At 46.3% G+C, this 16,642-nt stretch overlaps 3 non-coding genes across 3 annotated transcripts; 2 read left to right on the plus strand and 1 right to left on the minus strand.

Annotated features, from left to right (window-relative positions):
* TRNAC-GCA lies at positions 6,770 to 6,841 on the plus strand. Its single transcript has one exon. It is a non-coding gene; the product is annotated as a tRNA-Cys (tRNA).
* On the plus strand, positions 10,379 to 10,450 carry TRNAC-GCA. The gene has a single exon. It is a non-coding gene; the product is annotated as a tRNA-Cys (tRNA).
* Positions 16,144 to 16,215, minus strand: TRNAC-GCA. The gene has a single exon. It is a non-coding gene; the product is annotated as a tRNA-Cys (tRNA).

Below are 16,642 nucleotides of genomic sequence, written 5' to 3' on the forward strand. Positions count from 1 at the left end.
TTGGGTTTGATCCCTGGCCTTGCTCAGGGGGTTAACGATCCGGAATGTTAAAGAACATTCTCTAACACCATACACAAACATAAACTTATGAGGGATTAAAGATCTAAATGTAAAACTATATACTGTAAAACTCATAGAGGCAAACATAGGCAGAACGCTCTTTGACATCAATCATAGCAATATATTTTGTTTGTTTGTTTTGTTTGTTTGTTTTTGTCTTTTTGCCTTTTCTAGGGCTGCTCCCATGCATATGTAGGTTCCCAGGCTAGGGGTCGAATCGGCACTGTAGCCACCGGCCTACGCCAGAGCCACAGTAACGCAGGATCTGAGCCGTGTCTGCGACCTACACCACAGCTCACGGCAACACCAGATCCTTCACCCACTGAGCAAGGCCAGGGATTGAACCCGCAACCTCATGGTTCCTAATCAGGGCCACAGTGGGAACTCCGATTATAGCAATATATTTTTGGATCCATCTCCTAGAGTAAAGCAAATAAAAATAAGCAAATGAGACCTAATTAAACTTAAAAGCTTTTTTGCACAGCAAAGGAAACCATAAACAAAATGAAAAGAAAACCTATAGAATGGGAAAAAATATTTGCAAGTTATGCAGCCAACAAGGGCTTAATTTCCAAAATATACAAACAGCTCTTACAACTCAATTATCAAAAAAGAACAAAACAAGCAGAGTTTCTGCTGTGGCACAGTGGGTTAAGAATCAAATTACAGAGGTGTGTGTTCAGTCCCCAGCAGTGGGTGAAAAAGATCCAGCATTGCTGCAGCTGTGGCATAAATTGCAGCTGTGGCTTGGATTCAATCCCTGGCCCAGGAACTTCCATTTGTGGTGGGTGTAGCCATAAAATTAAAGCAAACAACCCAATCAAAAAATGGGCAAAAGATCTAAATAGATGGAGTTCGAGTCGTGGCGCAGCTGAAATGAATCCCACTAGGAACCATGAAGTTGTGAGTTCGATCCCTGGCCTCACTCAGTTGTTAACAATCCCGCGTTGCCATTGCTGTGAGCTGTGGTATTGGTCACAGACAAGGCTCAGATGCTGTGTTGCCGTGGCTGTGGTGTAGGCCAGCAGCTATAGCTCCGATTAGACCCCTAGCCTGGGACCCTCCATATGCCTCAAAAAAGATCTAAATAGATATTTCTCCAAAGAAGACATACAGATGGCCAAGAGGCACATGGAAAAAAATGCTCAACATCTCTAATTATTAGAGAAATGCAAATGGAAACTACAACAACGTGTCACCTCATATAAGTCAGAACTGCCTTTACCAAAAAGCCTACAAACCATGCTGGAGAGGTTGTGGAGAAAACGGAATCTTCCTACACCGTTGGTGGGAATGTAAATTGGTACTAAACTATTTTTATTTTTTTCGGTTCCTTAAAGAACTATAAATAGTTACCACAGCGCCTACAGTCTCACTCCTGGGCATATATTTGGAGGCAAATATTATTCAAAAAGATACATGCACCCCAGTGTTCATTGCAGCACCATTTACAACAGCCAAGTCATGAAAGCAACCTAAATGACTCCTGACAGATGAATAAAGAAGATGTGGTATGTTTATACAATGGGTATTACTCAGCCATAAAAAGAATGAAATCATGCCATTTGCAGAACATGGACAGATCTGGAGACGACCATACTAAGTGAAGTAAGTCAGAGAAAGACAAATATCTTATGATACCGCTTATATGTGGAATCTAAAAAAAAAAAAAAAATGAGCAAATGAACTTATTTACAAAATAGAAATAGACCCACAGACATAGAAACCAAACTTATGGTTAACAAAGGAGGAAGGGGCAGGGGAGGCATAAACCAGGAGTTTGGGATTAAGTACTATATATAAAATAATAAGCAACAAGGACTTACTGGATGGCACAGGGGACAATATGCAATATTTCTTAACAACGTATAAGGGAATGTAATATGAAAAAGCACCTATACAACTGAATTGCTTTGCTGTACACCTGAAACTAACACAACACTGTAAATCAATCATACTTCACTTGAAAAACAAATGGAGTAGCCCCGGGCCCAGGTGGCTGGGCTGGCTGTGCCTCAATGTAACAGCATCAAAGTTGCCTCCAGGTACCACGGAAAGGAAAGAGCTCTATCTTTTAGTCCTGAGGACAAAATGCGGCACAGTGTTGTAAGATGTGGGTAAATATTGGTTTTCTGGAATGTTCTTCATCATTTATTTGACAAAAATTGTGCCTACCCTGTGTCAGACCCGAGCAAGAAAAAGGAACAGTCATTATTCCCTATTCTTTATTATTATTTTTAACAGCCATACCTGTGGCATATGGAAGTTTCCAGGCTAGGGGTTGAATCAGAGCTATAGCTGGTGGCCTATGCCACAGCTACACCAACGTGGGATCCTAGCTGCATCTGTGACCTATGCCATGGCAATGCCAGATCCTTAACCCACTGAGTGAGGCCAGGATCAAACCCACACCCTTATGGACACTGTTAGGTTCTTAACCCACTGAGCCACCATGGGAACTCCTATCCCCTATTCTTAATAGCCCTTTTTTTTTTTTTTGTCTTTTTAGGGCTGCATATGCTGCATATGGAGGTTCCAGGGTAGGGGTCAAATCAGAGCTGCAGCTGCCGGCCTGCACTACAGCCACAGCAACGCCAGATCTGAGCTGTGTCTGTGACCTACACTGCAGCTCATGGCAACAATGGATCCTTAACCCACTGAGTGAGGCCAGGGATCGAACCTTCATCCTCATGGATACCAGTCAGGCTCACTACCTCTGAGCGACAAGAGGAACTCCCCTTATTCTTAATATCCTTACTATATCTTAGCGATTGGCACAGATTGGTAAAGTCACCCATTCCATCAGTGTTGCCATCTTAGAATGGCAGTGCTAGATAACAAATAAACAACAAAGAAAAAGCCAAAACGACAATGAAAAAGGATCTTGATCAAGAGACAAACGTTTCTGGAAGGCAATGGGGTGACCAGATTAATTTTGTAGATGTCATGGGCTGAATCGTGCCCTCACCAAAACTTGTAGGTTCAAGTCCCAACTCCTAGTAGTACCTCAGAACACAGTCATAATTAGAGATAAAGCCTTTGCAGAGGTTATTGTGTTGGGTGAGGCCCCAATCCGATAGGACTGACGTCTCTGTAAGAAGAGGAGTGAGGCACACGCACAGCAGAGCTATGGTGTGGGAACACAGCAAGAAGGGCTCGTCTGGAGCTCCTATTGTGGCTCAGCAGCTTATGAACCTGACTAGTATCCGTGAGGATGAGAGTTCGATCCCTGGCCTCGCTCAGTGGGCTAAGGATCTGGCGTAGCTGTGAACTGTGGTGTCGGTCAGCAGCTGCAGCTCAGATTCGAACCCTGGCCTGGGAACTTCCAAATGCCGAAGGTGCAGCCCTAAAAAAAGAAAAAGGAGAGAGAGGAAAAGAAGAAGGGGTTGTCTGTAAGCGGAGGAGAGGAGTCTCAGAAGAAACCAGCCCTGCCACACCTTGATCTTGGACTTCCAGCCTCCAGAACTGTCATTTAAGCCCCCAGTCTGTGGTACTTTGTGATGGCAGCCCAAGCAGACTAAGGCACTGGCTGGGCAGCATAGTGGACAGAGGAAGGAGGTGAGGCTGGTGGGGGGAGGCCACAGGCATGGCCCCCAGACCCCCTCTCTCTGTGGATGCAGCACCAGAATCTGCTGGCACAGGAAGCGCTCATCTCCGCTGGCTGAGCTGGAGAACGTCCGTCAGCGCAGAATGTCTCCAAATCTGAGTTAAATGCCAGGCACTGTGCTAGATGAGGGGCTTCCCAGGGGAGTAAAACAGTGGTTCTTCTCAAGCAGCTCTGTCTAGTGAGGCCACAGGTAAATAAACAAATGATGGCACTGGTGCTAGAGTTGGCGGTCTGTAAAATTAAGGTGCCTAGAAATTGCAAGTGTGCATCCTTTTTTGTTTGTATTTTATTATAATTTACACAAACAAATGGGTGTGGGAACTGTATTACTGTATCGAAGACACTGTATTAAACAGTATCTTTAAAATGTTATGACTATTTTAAAACACATATTCTTCTATCCTAAACTTTTTAAAATGAATTTTCTTGGTGTATAGGCGACTTACACTGCTGTGTCAGTTTCAGGCCTACAGCAAAGTGAATCGGCCACACGCAGACATGTCTATACCCATTCTTTTTCAGACTCTTTCCCCAGACAGGTTCTCACCGAGGACTGAATAGATATGCCCGAGCTATACAGTAGGTTCCTGTCACCCATTTATTTTGTACATAATAATAACTTCCATATTTATTTTTGTACTAAAAAATGTGCATGTTTATGTGGCACATAGATGCCCATTGGCAGGGGGTGGAGGGAGCGCATCACAGATGGTGACACAGGCTTCTGTTCTTGTTTACACTTTATTTATTTACTTATTTAGTCTTTTTAGGGCCGCACCCACCGCATACGGAAGTTCCCAGGCTACGGGTAGAATCAGAGCTACAGCTGCTGGCCCACACCACAGCCAGAGCAACACAGGATCCCAGCCATATCTGCAACCCACACTCGGCTCACAGCAACACCAGGATCCTTAACCCACTGAGCAAGGCCAGGGATCGAACCCACATCCTCATGGATATTAGTCAGGTTTGTCACCTGCTGAGCCACAACGGAACGCCTACGCTTTCTTTTTTAGATGAGTCATGACGTATGGAAATAAAGGATGTACTTGCCTGGTTCAACATTCAAAGGTAGGAAAGGGCAGGCAGGTAGATCTCCTCTCCCCGGGCCCCCCCACCCGCTTCCCCTCCCTGAAGCCAACTAATGTTGAGAGTTTCTTGTATATCTTTCTATAGAATTTTTATGCATAAATGCAACTGTATTTTCTCCATTCTTCTGTTCCCCACTAGTGGTCGCACTCTGTGGTGTAGATACACTCTTCCGCAGCTTGCTTTCCTTGTTTCCTGGTCGCTGAATAAAGAGAAGAGCACCACCATTGTTTTAAATGGCTGTCTATTAGCATCGCATTCTAGGATGTTCCGTGTCGTATTTAACCAGGGCTCCGATGGGGGGCAATTGCGTGGTTGTCGTTGTTCTGGCATTACAAACGCCGAAGCAGTGGAATAGCCTTGTGCAAATGTCATTCCACATAGGTGTGCGTCTAAGTTTCTAGAAATGTCGTCCTGTGTCAAAGTTATGTGCTTTCGTCGTTCCGAGTGTCCTGGCCAGATTCCTGCCACCAAAGTGCATCAGCGCATGCTCCTAGTGGACGCACACCCACTCCTGTTCCTGCGTGTCCATCCCACCGCCCCAGCGAGGCAGCAGGTGGTCAGCTCGCAGGGCACTGCACTGTAAAGCCCCTGGAGAACAATCTGGAGGCCTGGGAAGGGGAGGGAGCTGGAGCTGATAATGTCCCAAAGCAAGGGAGCCAGAGACTCCACACTCTCAACGAGCGATGTTTGCTTGCGGCTGTACTACTAGCCGTAAGGGCAACTTTGTATTAAGCACTTGCTATGCATCCAGCAGAACACTCTAAAGAAATGAAGTCAGGAGTCAGCGCATTTTTTTTTAAAAAAGGGCCAGACAGTACATATTTTTTGTTTTCGGGCTCTACCCACCCTGTTGCAACCACTCACCTGTGCCCTTGTAGAGGAAAGCCTCCACAGGTGGCTGAGAGCTCCGCGCTCCAATACACCTTTATTTGAAAACTCTAGGGGAGTTTCTGTCGTGGCTCAGCGGTAGCGGTTAACGAACCGGACTGGTATCCATCAGGACCAGGGTTTGATCCCTGGCCAGACGAAAGACAGGAAAAAAAAAAAAAAAGAAATTGCATAATTTTTACTTGCTACGATGCATCATTTTAGAAATAACAGCTGATATTTACTGAGCACTTACTCTGTACCATTGCCCCATCCCCCTACCTCCATCCCCACCTTTTTAAAAATGTGACCCCTGCTTGCTTACTTTTCTTTTTCTTTCCCTTTTTTTTTAAATTTTTATTTTTTATTTTTTGTCGTTTTAGGGCCACACCTGGGCATATGGAAGTTCCCAAACTAGGGGTGGAATAGGAGCTGTAGCCACAGCAACGCTGGGTCCAAGCTGCCTCTGCAACCTACACCACAGTGGGATCCTTTAACCCACAAGGAGGCCAGGAATCGAACCCAGGTCCTCAGGGGCACTCCCTGACGGCTGCTTTAAATGGTCTCATTTAATCCGCACAATTGCAGGGCCTTTTCTAATCCCCATTTACAAGATGTGGAAAAGGAGGCGTAGGAAATCAGCGATCTTGTCTGCCAAGTGGGTCTGATGTGGATAAAAGGAGAGAACGTTTAGAATATGGAGAAGGCACTTGGATTTGAACCCCAGCTCCTGGCTCTGCCATCAAACCGCTAAACCTCAGTCTCAACAGCGGTGTGGCTGATTAGTGCTTCTGTTCCCCTGGTCACAGGCCCAGAACCCAAGCCAGTCCTTCTCTAGGATTTTTCAGACTTAAGCCCTTTTCTCTCAGGCAACCAAGATGCGGAGATGTGAGCCTAGAGATGCTGGAGGTGGGGGTCTCAGAGGCCGGAAGAGATTGGTTTGAGAGATTAAATCTGATTTGAGAGGGAAACAAAGACGAAAGCTGGAGGGAGAGTCCTGATAGCATTTCCGTGCCTGGGAGTTAGTTTTTTCTCTGATCTAAAGTCCTTAAAACAATTTTTATCAGTTGAAATGTAATCATTGCCACTAAGGTAACATGATTCTGGAGGTAAAATGATATTAACTGAACTGGTAGTACAGATGGGGGTATAGCTCAGTGGTAGAGCATTTGACTGCAGATCAAGAGGTCCCCGGTTCAAGTCCGGGTGCCCCCTTAACCCTTTTATAAGCCTAAAGCGCTCTAGGGTTTAGAGTTCCTCTCTCAAGAGAGAGAAAGGGTGGGTCTGCAGAGTAAGGGGTGGGGGGCGGAAGTTGAGAAATGGGAGATTGCAAAGGAGCACAGCGAGGGATGCTGGGTAAACAGATTCAACAGATGTCCACCAGGGGGAGCGATCACATTGAACAGCATAGCCTTGTCTGGCCCGGCCCTGGCTGGGCTGGAGGAAGACAACACAGGGAGGAAAGAATCGGTGTGTGTGTTCTTTCTCCCTTTTGATCTGGTTTCTTTCACTCAAGAAGATTATTTGAGGAGTTCCCACAGTGGCGCCATGGGTTAAGAATCTGACTGCAGGAGTTCCCGTCGTGGTCAGTGGTTAACGAGTCCGACTAGGAACCATGAGGTTGCGGGTTCGGTCCCTGCCCTTGCTCAGTGGGTTACCGATCCGGCGTTGCCGTGAGCTGTGGTGTAGGTTGCAGACGCGGCTCGGATCCCGCGTTGCTGTGGCTCTGGCGTAGGCCGGTGGCTACAGCTCCGATTCGACCCCTAGCCTGGAACCTCCATATGCCGCGGGAGCGGCCCAAGAAATGGCAAAAAGGCCAAAAAACAAACAAACAAAACAAACAAAAAAACACAACAATCTGACTGCAGCGGCTTGAGTTGCTGTGGAGGCACGTGTTTGATCCCAAGCCCTGCACAGTGGTTAAAGGATCCGGCATTCCCGCAGCTACGGTGTAGGTTGCAAACCTGGACTGGGAACGTCTATAGGCTGTGAGTGTGGCCATTAAAAAAGGGAAAATTATTTGAGATCTTTGCCTATTGTGGTATGAATTGATTGTTCCTTCGTTTTTTGTTTGATGGAAAGTATTCCATTTTATGCACACACCACAATCTGTTCGGCCCTCACCTGTTGGTAGATGTTTGGGTTGTTTCAGTTTGGGGCTTTAACAGTGACATTTGTACACAAGCATGTGGTAAATGCTTTCGCTGCTCTTGGTTAAATGCTTAGGAGTGGAAGAGCTGGATTATAAGCTAGGCGTGTGTTTAGCTTTTTAAGAAACCGCCAACCATTTTGCAAAGTGGTTGTACCATTTTGCATTCACACGGTGGGTGTGGATGTACTAGCTGCTCCACAACCTACCTCATCAGCACTTGCTACGGTCAGTTTTTTGGGTTTGTTGTTGTTTTGGGTTTTTTGGTTTGTTTTTACGGTCTCCAGCTTTTTTGCTTGTTTTGAGGTCTCTAGGTTGTTTTGAAGATGGTCACTCTTTCTGATTTACACTCTAACGTCATATAGTAGCATCTCGTTTCTCTCATTACCGATGATGCTGAGTACGTTAATGTGCTCATTGACAGCATGTATCTTCTGTAGTGAAGTGTCTTCAGATCTTTTTTCTCCATTTTTTCATTTGGGTGGTTTGGTTTCTTATGATTGAGTGGTGAGAGTTCTTTATATTTTAGGGTGCAAGTCCCGTATCAGATACGTGGCTTGCAAACACTTGCTCCCAGATTGTGACTTGCCTTTTTATTCTCTTAACAGTGTCAAGAGTGCAAAAGTTTCTAATTTTGATGAAGTCCCATTTATCAGTTGAAATTTTGGTGCCATATCCAAGAAATTCCTGCCTTACTAAAAGTCACACCACCAGCCCTCAGTCTCAGAAAGAAACCAGTTCGCTTTAACTGTTGAAAATAAGACAGCAATGAAAATTTTTCTGAAATTTACTATGTAAAAGCCAAAAGATTCCTGTTTAGTGCTATGACAATTTAAAAATTGCCAGTTTTTCCTCAACATAAAGCAGCAGTAACAGCATCCTTTGACCATTTTCGCAACGAATGGATAGAGGACCCTCCCCTGGGTCCCCTCTCTCATCTCCCCCATCACCAGACCCTCAGCGAGAACTTTCTTCATCTGGTTGAAAAGCCCTACCCGCTCTGATGCACGTTTCTGGCTTCCTGAGTGACCCAACATGCTGCCTGCCCGAGCTAGGGCTGCCTTCTCCTAGCCCAAATGAACTAAAACCCCGCGGAAGTGGCCCTTCCCCACTCTCGGTTTCTCCGTGGCTTGGCCTCTCCTGCAGGCTGTCCTCAGCGTGTCCTCTTTCAGGGGTCTCCTTTCTGTCCTGCCTCCCAGGGCCAGGTCTATGCAGAGGCCCTGACCCTGAGCCGGGGCCGCAAGCCCTTGGCTGCTTCGGCCGCTCAGGCCAGTTTCCTAGCAGAGCTGCTCAAACGAGCCCCCTTCCCAAGGGGCCTGGGGGGACAGCCGACGTCCTGGGGTGGGAAAGGATAAGGGTATGGAGACCCGTGCGGGGGGCGGGGGGCGTTGGGGGTCCCATATGGAGTGGGACCAGGCCAGTGGTCTCACTGCCAGGTTTCTGGCAGGAAGGTGCCCAGTGGCCTGGGTTGACCCAGGTCCTCCTGCTGAGGGGGAGTTCCGCTCAGGCAGGTGTTGGGCCCTAGGACGCCCGGTGGGGACCAGTTCCAGCTCCGTCAGCTGTGCTGGCGGGCTGATTGCCACCTTCTTCCTCTGTCGTAGCTGAAACTGCAAACATCACTGAAATACTCTACAAATATTTGGGGGCCAATGGAGGGAGGAAGGTCCCAGCGGCCTCGCCAGAAGAGGAGAGCACAGTAAGGGTGTGAGGCAAACTTGCCACAAACCAGCCCGTGGGGACCAGGACCCTCCTCAGTATTTCTGGATAAAATAAGTACTTCCCCAGGGCCCGTGAGCATCATAGGCTGTCCTCTGGGGAGAGAGGAAGAAGCCGCGGGAAGGGTAGAGAGGGGACTTGAAGCCTTTTTCGGCTTCTCCATCAGTGGCTCAGCCCCACGCCAGCTCCCAGCGTTCCCCCGTCGAGCACAGCCTCCTCCCTGGCTGCCTCCCGCTTCTCGCCGCTCATGCAGAGGGGGGTGCCCTGGGCTGTGAAGCTGGCAACCCCGAGGGCTCACAAGCAAGCTTTCGTGGTGTTCCTCCCCCTCTCCAAGTCAGTTTTCTCCTTGACAGGGGATCTGGAGGGGAGCGGACGAGGAGGAAGGGAGAAAGTGGGGCGGGGGAAGGAGAAAGGGGGTCCTCTGTGTCCCAAGAGGGGTTGTCCGCACCAGTTCTTGTCTCTGTTTCCCTGTGTGCGGAGTCCTCTCTGCAGCTCGTTGCCCTTGTGTGCAGCAAGCGAGGGGGGACCAGGGTTCCGTTAGGCCGCCTTTACAGGGCAGATGGAACTGGGATGCCAGAGGGAGGCGGAGCCAGAGGGAGGCGGAGCCAGAGGGAGGCGGAGCCAGAGGGAGGCGGAGCCAGAGGGAGGCGGAGCCAGGGGGAGGCGGAGCCAGGGGAGGCGGAGCCAGGGGAGGCGGAGCCAGAGAAAACGGAAGGAAGGCTGTGCCTGGCCATTAGTAGGTGTTTATAGATGGGTGAGGGAGTAATGACAGTGAGAACCAAGCTATCGTTGGTCAGGCTGCCTGCTCCCAGAAGCTGGGCTGTAAATCCAGAACAGGCAGTCTGGTGCCCAGATGAAAAGGTACAATTAAGGTATGAGTCCCACATGGGGGTATAGCTCAGCGGTAGAGCATTTGACTGCAGATCAAGAGGTCCCCGGTTCAAATCCGGGTGCCCCCTGTGTCACTCACATTTTCAACCACTGAACCATGGGCTATAGTTTCAGCCCCCTTCCTGCACACTTGAACATTATATTAATGTGTAATATCTTATTATAAAAATTTAGGATCCAGACTGGAACCGGCTTCAAGAATCCTCCCTTGGCCAGGTGTCATTCAGACAATAAGGGGAGCAGGTCACATTTCTCTGAAGAGGCTGACTTTGTCCGAACTCGCCCCCATCCCCACCCCCACCTGGACACTGTTGCCCTTCAGGGCTGGTGTGGAGACTTCACTTCCTCATTTTCCCAAGCCCCCTGTCATCTCCGGAAGGAAGGCTATCTCTTTGCTCTTGCTGCTACTGCTTGTAAAGCATGGAGGGTGTATATTCCCCTAATTTCCAGAGGTAACTGTAAAGCCTTGAAAACCACGTCAAAAGCAAAAGTCTCTGCTCTTCCTGGGACGTTCTTGGGGTGTTGCCTCTGCAATAGACACTCTCCTATAGGGCACATGATTCGCCCTTCTCTCTCCTCTCTCTCCTACCATTTCTTTTTTTTCTTTTTGAAACCTCAATCAGTATTTCCTTAGTGAGGAATGCCTAGAAGTAGACCCTGCTTTATACAGTGTTTTTTTCCCAATCCAGACAAAATATTTAGGACATATAAATGGTATAAAGAGTCCTGCAGAAGAATCTCTACCTTCTTTAATGTACAAGGTAATCTGAAACACTCTTTTGTAGGAAGACACGTTTAAAAATTGGAAACGTATTTTTAAAGATCTCATTAAAAGAATCTAAGAGCTAACTTTAGACAGGAAATAATAGATAGAAATTTGGAAAGGATGGGTAACAGAAGGTTAAATCTTCATACTTGAAGCTGCTTTGACCCTGAGTGGATTTTTCAGTCCAGAGGAGAAAGACGAGGCTAAGTGGAACTTTTGGAAGCCTCTCAGGACTATGGGGATAAAAATCAGAATTCTGGGCCCACCTGGATTAGGGACACTGGTGAAACTATCTCTGGCTTCTGGATCCTGAGGAGTAAGGATGAACTGAAAGAAAACAGCTACTGTAAGAACTTCTGGCTGGTCTTTGTGACATCTGAATGGCCCAGGAAACTCCAGCCTTGATATTATGCTGTGGTTCCTTGACCGCTAGAGCCCATTGAGGGCGAGGAAAAAACAAATGAAGGAAAATAGTATCATCCCCTTCCTCCAGCTGGTTATACAAATACATTTTTGAATACAATGCTCAACATAGCCAAGGTGCACAGGGAAGCAAGATGCCATGAGTGAAAATCAATAGAAACAACAGCCCATATAACTAAACACGGGGACGTTTTATCTTAGGACTGCCAGAAAGACACTGTAAAATACCAGTGCTTGCTCTGCTTGGAGAGAGAAAAGACAAACTTGAATATTTCAGTAGGAAATAGGAAAGCAAAAAAAAAAAAAAAAAAAAAAAGGAACTTAAGAAAATTTGAGGAGTTCCCATCATGGCTCAGTGGTTAACAAACCTGACTAGTATCCATGAGGACCTGGGTTCAATACCTGGCTTTGCCCAGTGGGTTAAGGATCCAGCATTGCCATGAGCTGTGGTGTAGATCACAGACACAGCTCAGATCCCAGCTGTGGCTGGGGTGTAGGCCCGCAACTTCAGCTCCGATTGGATCCCTAGCCTGGGAACCTCCATATGCCATGGGTGTGGCCCTAAATAGTCAAAAGACAAAAAAAAAAAGAAAAGAAAGAAAGAAAAAGAAAAAGTTCGAAGCGAGAACAACATAGAAACTTTATATCTAAAAATCGATAACTAAAATTAAACACTCAGTGAATATACCCAGTTTCTACTCAATGAGTAGATTCAGTCAAAGAGAAAAATCAATGAATTAGAACATTGGGGGGGAAAAAAACTATCCATAATAAAGCAGAAAGAGACAAAAGTATGGCAAACACAGAATAGAGAGTAGTAAATATAGAGGATAGTTGAGATGGTCTAATGTCCATTTAAATGGAGTCCTGGAAGAAATGAGAGAGAATGAAGAGGATGCAAGATTTGAGGAGACACGAGAGCTCCTGCTGTCACTCAGCAGTAACGAGCCCGACTGGCATCCATGAAGGCATGGCCTCCACCCCTGGCCTTGTTCAGTGAGTTAAGGATCCAGGTCGCTGTGAGCAGTGGTGTAGGTCGCAGACTTGGCTTGAATCTGGCGTTGCGGTGGCTGTGGCTGTGGCCGGCATCTGCAGCTCTGATTAGACCCCCAGCCTGGGAGCTTCCATATGCCACAGCTTTGGCCCTGAAAAGCAAAAAAAAAAAAAAAAAAAAAATTGAGGAAATAGTACGTTGAGACTATTTCACAGCTAATGAAAGACATCAATTCTAGATTGACTCAGTTCAAGAACCTTAATGAATCTCAAACTTAATAAACAAGATTAAATCCATTACCTAGAGTTACTGGAGTGAAATTGCAGAAAACCAGAAATAATGAGAAACTCAAAAGTATCATTAAAAAAGACATGCCACTTTCAATGGAGTGCCAGTTAGATTAACAACTGAGTTCTCAGGAGAAGTAATAAAAGCCAGAAGGCAGTAGAATTGTGTGTATATTCGGTCTCCTGCATCCAGAAGTCTCTGCTGTGGCTCAGTGGTAAGAACCCAACTAGCATCTATGAGGACATGAGTTTAATCCCTGGCCTCGCTCAGTGGGTTAAGGATCTGGCATTGCCATGTGCTGTGGCTTAGGCTGCAAACACAGCTTGGATCTGGCGTTGCTGTGGCTGTGGTGTGGGCCATCAGCTGTAGCTCCCATTCGACGCCTAGCCTGGGAACTTCCACATGCTGCATGTGTGGCCCTAAAAAGACAAAAAAAAGTACGGTAAAAACTGGACAGGGTAACAAAGAAAACAAATGTAGAATTAGAGTAAGGAAATGTTACATACTTTTTAAAACTAACTAGTACAGTCATACAAAAACATCGTGAATAATTTCTATATATTTTTAGTTTCTTTCCCCCAAGATGTACTGTAGCATAATTGACAAGTAAAATCATAACATATTTAAAGTGCACAGTGTGATGATATGACACAATATACAATATGAAATGATTATCACAATCAAGTTAGTTAACACAGCCATCACCTCACACGGTTACCTTTTCTTTGGGAAGGGTGAGAATGCTTGAGATCAACCCTCAGAGCAACTTTCAAGTATATAATACCTGAAATGTTATTGTCATTATTATTATTATTATTATTTTTGGCTGCACCCACAGCAAGTGGAAGTTCCTGGGCCAGGGATCAAACCCATGCCACAGTAGTGACCTGAGCAGCTGTAGTGACACCACCAGATCCTTAATGCACTGTGCCACCAGGGAACTCCTATAAAACGACATTCTTAACTGTATTCACCATGCTGTACAGCAGAGTCTCAGAACTTACTCATCTTACGATGGAAAGTTTGCATCCTTTGACGAATATCTCCCCCTCGCCCTCCCTCTCTATGAGTTTGACTTTTTTTTTAGATTCCACATCCAAGGGATGTCATTTGATATTTGCCTTTTTCTGCTTGACTTACTTCACTTAGCACAACGCCCTCCAGTTCCATCCATGTGCTGCAGATGCAGGACTTCCTTCTTTCTAATGACTGAATAATATTCTACTGCACACACACACACACACACACACACACACACACACACACAAAATGGATACACACTACAGATGTAGTGTAGATACACACTGTAGACATAGATACACACTACATTTTCCTTCTCCATTCATCCATGACGGACACTAGGTCAGCATTTAGAGGAATACTTATAGATTTGAGCAATATGCAAGAAAAGAAGAATAAACATAAAGAATTCAAGTTAGAAAAAAACTGGATAAAAGGACACTATGAGAACACTCACTTCAGCAGCACATATATTAAGAATTGAAATGCTACAGTGAAGATCAGCATGGACCTTGGGCAAGGATGGCATATGCAGGAGTTCCCATTGTGGTGCAGCGGAAATGAATCTGACTGGTATCCATGAAGACACAAGTTCAATCCCTGGCCTCACTCAGTGGGCTAAGGATCCGACACTGCCATGAGCTGTGGTGTAGGTCAAAGACGTGAGGCTGAGCTCGAGCTTGCATCCTCATGGATACTAGTTAGATTCATTTCCGCTGTGCCACAATGGGAACTCCCTAAGTGTGTTTAATTTATAAAAAGCAATAAGTGTAATTCACCGTTTTAATAGACTAAAGGAGAAAAAAATATGATTATCTCCACAGATGTAAAATTTTTGAGAAAATTCTACATTGATCCTTCTTTTTTTTTTTTTTCAAACTAGATGTAGAAGGGAAATTCCCTAATTTGTTATCGTTTGTTTGTTTGCTTGCTTCTCAGGGCCACACCTGCAGCATACGGAGGTTCCCAGGCTAGGGGTCAAATCGGAACTGCAGCTACCAGCCTACACCACAGGCACAGTAAGGCCAGATCCAAGCCATGTCTGTGACCTACACCACAGCTCATGGCAACCCCAGATCCTTAATTCACTGATCAAGACCAGGGATTGAACCTGTGTCCTCATGGATACTAGTGGGGTTCATAACTCTTTGAGCCACAATGGGAACTCCCCAAATCCCCTAATTTGATAAAGACCATTTACCAAACGTATAATTCACAACATGTACTTAGTGGTGACATGTTTAAAGGTTTTCATCTGAAACCAAAGTGGAATGAGATGTCAACACCGTTATTCAGTATGACACCAGTGGTCTTCGCCATTACAATGAGGCGAGGAAAAGAGAGAATAAGGATTGCACTGCAGGAAATAAAAATTTCAAATGTCTTAGGTGACATGATCATCTGTGTAGGAAAATCTAAAAGGATCAACAAATAAATTACTGGAGTTAATGAGTGTTTAGCGACACTGCTAACAGGTACCCTTCATTCTCTTACCTCCTTTTGCTTCTAGCAGAACTACAACTTTCAGACGCACTGGAAATTTCTGCATGCAAAGGTAAAACCACTAAAGGTAATCAATATCTGGATTTTCTTCCCAAACTACGTAGAGGCGTCCGAACTCTTATCAGCCCTTCCCTAAAATGTTATTGTTACTACCTTAGTTCTATCTTTAAAAAAAAAAAACCCTCCAAAGTAGAATTAATACTGCTGTAGACAACGACTTATCAGTCTGGTTGCCTATCTATCTGTTTCTTTGTTCAACACTCCTTCGTATATTTCAGACCTCCTATGCGGGATCATTTTACTTTTGTCTAAAGTATGTATGTTAGAGTTTTCTGTAGTTGGCTCTAAACTCTCAGCTTGTGTCTGTTTTCAAAGAACCGTTTGGCTGGGAATAGAATTCTAAGCTGGCTGTTACTTCCTCTTCAGACAGTGCTTGTGTTACTGCACTGGCTTCTGGCTTCCTCTGCAACTGCTGAGATGTCAGCCAGCAGCTGAACTACTATTCCTTTGTAGGTGATCTCAGCTTTCTCTCTGGCTACCTTCAAAGGACAAAATCCTCATCCTCAGCTTGTAGCATCAAGCACACATTGGACTGCAGTGTAGACCAGGGGAGGGGGAGATGGATGAGTGGGACACACATGTCAGAATGGAGCTGCCTTGCTTGGGTCAGAGGGGCCTCCTCTAAATCCACCTGCAGCAGAGGCCAGATTCGGGAAGAGGAGAGAGGAAATGGCACCTCCTCTGCCACCTTCAGTGGCTAAAAGAACAGGGGGCACCCAGATTCGAACTGGGGACCTCTTGATCTGCAGTCAAATGCTCTACCCCTGAGCTATACCCCCTGTGGCGTAGGTGAGGGCCATTGAGTGCCTTTCTCTATGCTGCCACGCCCAGCCCCAGGGGGTGGGGGCGGGCCTTCAGGATGGGTTGGCTGAGTTGCCAGACCTGCTCTACTGCTGACTCACCTCCCTGCCTTAGGAAGAAGCAGGGTCCCTTCTCCCTCAGCCCCACAGCTCTCCACTGTCCGTCCTGGAGGAAGGCATGACCCCGGGAGCACATTCCCCTGACAGCTGGAAGGCTCTGATGTCTCCACTGTGGCTTTTGGGCTGAGCACCTGAGACTCAAACGCCCAGGGGCTGGGCCCAGCACGCGACGCCTCAAGACAGAACATACTTTGACTGCCTATGAGCTAGCGCTCCACATGACGCCACATCCTAGGGTGCAGGCTGGCCTCTCTCCCACTGCCCACATCCAACCTCTTCCACCCTT

This window comes from Sus scrofa, chromosome 18 (genome assembly GCF_000003025.6).
Source record: "Sus scrofa isolate TJ Tabasco breed Duroc chromosome 18, Sscrofa11.1, whole genome shotgun sequence".
Lineage (NCBI taxonomy): Eukaryota > Metazoa > Chordata > Mammalia > Artiodactyla > Suidae > Sus > Sus scrofa.